Genomic DNA, 3,012 nt, shown 5'->3' with positions numbered 1-3,012 from the left:
TTGAGGGTATCTTTTAGCTCTAGAAATCCAAGCCTCAGTCCCTGATTTACCTCCTTCATTTGTCTGCTTTAAACTACAATTTGATGGTTCCAAGGCAACATGAGGGGGGGAGTTGTGGAGATACATGTTTGGCTCTCTTGGAATTCTCAAAAAATGAAGTTGGGCGTTTAGTCATCCTTCAAGGAATCAATTTCTTTAGGGAAATCTCCTCAAGGTCACTATTTTTTGTTGTTTATGTTATTTTATTAAACAGGGCCACTTCCATTTTTGTGGTCATAAGTTGGTTGGAAGGGAAAGTTCCTCACAAAGTTGTGTTCTGTGAAGAGCCCTTCGATTTTTATTCTACTCTTATTTAACTTGGAGCTGACTGTCCAATATCACTTCTCACTTGTGTGAAATAAAAAGGAGAGAACCAAAGAAGAAATAGAAACCAGAAAATAATAGTTTGAATAAGAAGAGAAGCAAGGGAGGTTCTGGTACAAGAGGATAGGATAAAAGAATATGGTTAGTTGATTGTTCTATCTTATATGCAACTTAAGTGTTGGAGAGCAACTTACACAAATACTCTCCCTTATAAACGAAGCATGTGAAATTAAGTAAACTGAGAGGAATACTGTTATTTTATGACATTTGAGACCCCTTTGAGCTTTGGCATATGCATCTATATTTTTTGCCTTTAAAACTCAGCTGTCATGTTCAGCATTTCTGAGCCAAGTTGCTTATTGTCGAGTACAAGAACTTGCTGAGGAGAGGCTCTCACTGGAGTTGGCAAGACAACAAGTAGCAAAGGCTTCAAAAGGAGGGCGAGACTCTGAGGGCAAGGGATAATCAAAGCTTTGCAGTACATATGAGTAAATTACATAAGAGGAGCTTAAAACACATACTTTCAGCATTAATCTACTTTCAGAATTTTATTTAAGTTGTTGACATTGGATTGATCTTATAGGATACTTCAGGAACACAACTGTGGCCTTTGGAGACGAATCCCCTGTTTGCACCGAATTGCAATTTCAAGCAAACACCTATCTTCAATAGGTGAACAACTCTTTTTACCTTCATAAGCAGGTATTTGATGAGAAGTGTTAACTTGAATTATTTGGTTATGTTGCAGTCAATTCCAGTTAAATAAGAAGACCATGATACATGCCTAACATGTAAATCATAAAAATACGAGGAATATTACTTTCTGAAATGGTTGTATGCAGTCTTACACCCTGAATGTCACGTGGCCACGCACTGGAATGTTTGTATGCAGTCTTACACCCAGTTTGAGTTTCTTCAATACCCAGATTTTACTCTACTGCTCCTAGTATTTTCCATCTTCACATTTATGTGAACTCAAATATCTCTATATCACTTATGAGCATGACGACATGTGGTGATTTTTTGCCTACTATCTTATCATTCTTTTGATTTCAACATGGAGGAAAAACATACTTTGAATTTGTACGTGAACTAAAATTTTAAAAGAAATATGGTAAGTTAATTTGTAGTCCTAATGATACCTGACCAAAAACTTGATTACATTAGGCTGAGTCAATACGTTATATTCTACGGCTTTACCTTTTGGAGAAGGAGTTTTCTTACATATGTTTTGCCTGCAGGGGGTATTCTATGGCTTAGCATGGGCACCCTGGGTATGTATCTCTTCCTTTCATCCTAGTTGCTTCCTTCCAATTTTTAGGAACCAAATGAGTACTGTAAAATTAGGGTCCTGTAATGGAGGTTTATAACAATGAACGAAAGAGGAGCAGAACCATGCTCCAATCAGGCTCTAAGAACATATTTCCAAATGTCTATATGACATTCTTGCATTCTATATGTTATCAAATAAGTTCTGGGTATGGTGTACCATTTTGAATGAAGCCATAAAATGTTGAAATCCTTTTATTTATCTGTCCATTCATCCTAGTTGTTTCCTTCCAATTTTTAGGAACCAAATGAGTAGACTGTAAATTATGGAGGGTCCAGTAATGGAGGTTCATAAAAATGAAGGAAAAGGCAACAGAACCATGATCTAATGCAGGCTTCAATAACATATTTCCAAATGTCTGTATGATGTAGATGTGGCCCTTACATTTCTAGTATTATCAAAATAAGTTCTTGACATAGTGTACGATCATGAATGAAGCAATCTAATGTTGAAAGCCTGTTTATTTACACCAACAAAAAAAAAAGGATTCTCAAACCACACTTTGTATAATCAGCGTCTGGATTTCAGTTCTGAAAAAATGATGTGAGTGAGCAGTTGAAGCGGCAGGGTGCTTCAATTCCACTTGTTCGACCTGGCAAGAGCACAGCTGTCTTCATCGAAACCGAAGTACATTAAGAACCACTTTCTTTAAGAACTAGTTTTTGCTCTGTACTTTGTTGACGTTGCAACAAAGTTTGGAATGCAGGTTCTCAGTCGGATATCGGTTCTGGGTTCGGCCTTTCTGGCAAACCACGCATCTGACTGCATTTCGTGGGTTTGCTGGCACATCCGTTGCTTATTCTTGTTGGATGTGCTACTGATACTGCAAGAAAGTTCAAGCAGAGATAATATCCCACAAGTACAAGAACATTGAAATTTGGGGGCTGATGAAAACATGTCTGATTGCGGAGCAGTATCTATTTTTGCAAAGGTTTATTTATTTTCGATGAATACTGTTTTTCTGTATCCTAAAGAAAGGAAATTTGGAATTTCCAGAAAATTCCTATTGGGATTGATACATCCGCTGTCTTTTTTCCCCTTTAGAAAGAATTACAACCAAATAATGAATTTTCTATGATTCAGAACTCGTATAATTTTGTACTTACATCGAACAACAGAAATTACAGTGACTCAGAAAGAAAATTATGCACGCACTGGCTTCTTGAATCTCGTCGTCCTTCTCGTTGAAAAGTTACAGAGGCATTCGTTGAAGGATGAGGCCGAGCTGGTTATTGGGGCCATGACGGTACGCCCAGATGACAATATGGTCTCCTTCCCGTAGCTCGTTGACGTCAACGAGCACCTGCCAGCCATGAAGG

At 37.7% G+C, this 3,012-nt stretch overlaps 1 pseudogene; it reads left to right on the top strand.

Annotated features, from left to right (window-relative positions):
* The first annotated feature begins 2,230 nt into the window (after nucleotides 1-2,230).
* Nucleotides 2,231-2,643, top strand: LOC137945054 (preprotein translocase subunit SCY1, chloroplastic-like; annotated as a pseudogene).
* The last annotated feature ends 369 nt before the right edge of the window (nucleotides 2,644-3,012 follow it).

The sequence above is a fragment of the Aristolochia californica genome, unplaced genomic scaffold, assembly GCF_029961685.1.
Source record: "Aristolochia californica isolate CCGP_79_NKW_82.1479 unplaced genomic scaffold, dmAriCali1.0.hap1 SCAF_1, whole genome shotgun sequence".
Lineage (NCBI taxonomy): Eukaryota > Viridiplantae > Streptophyta > Magnoliopsida > Piperales > Aristolochiaceae > Aristolochia > Aristolochia californica.
The sequence above is the reverse complement of the archived record's forward strand: the minus strand, read 5'-3'. Positions and strand labels throughout refer to the sequence as shown.